This window comes from Jatropha curcas, chromosome 7, assembly GCF_041381405.1.
Source record: "Jatropha curcas cultivar XTBG-Jc1 chromosome 7, XTBG_Jcur_1.0, whole genome shotgun sequence".
NCBI classification, from domain to species: domain Eukaryota; kingdom Viridiplantae; phylum Streptophyta; class Magnoliopsida; order Malpighiales; family Euphorbiaceae; genus Jatropha; species Jatropha curcas.
Window position 1 is genome coordinate 14,565,910 of NC_143157.1, and position 359 is coordinate 14,566,268.

Here is a 359-nt window from a genome sequence, read left to right on the forward strand (position 1 = left end):
TGCTAAACGACATTCATAGGGCAAATGAACCGGCAGATGTTCCATAGAATCAAAGAAGCCGGGTGGAAAAATTCGCTCCAACTTGCACATCACTACTGGGATGTCTCGCGCTAATTGGTCCATATCATCGCATCGGATAACAGTCATCGTCAATTCCTTGAAAAATTGACTCAATTCTATCATTGCTTCCCAAATTTTTCCTGGTAATAATTCCCGGAATGCCACAGGGATCAATCTTTGCATGAAAACATGGCAGTCATGGCTTTTCATGCCAAACAGTCTGTACTTCCTCATGTCCACACATCTACCCATATTTGAACAGTAGCCATCTGGAAATCTTAATGATCGTAACCATTCGC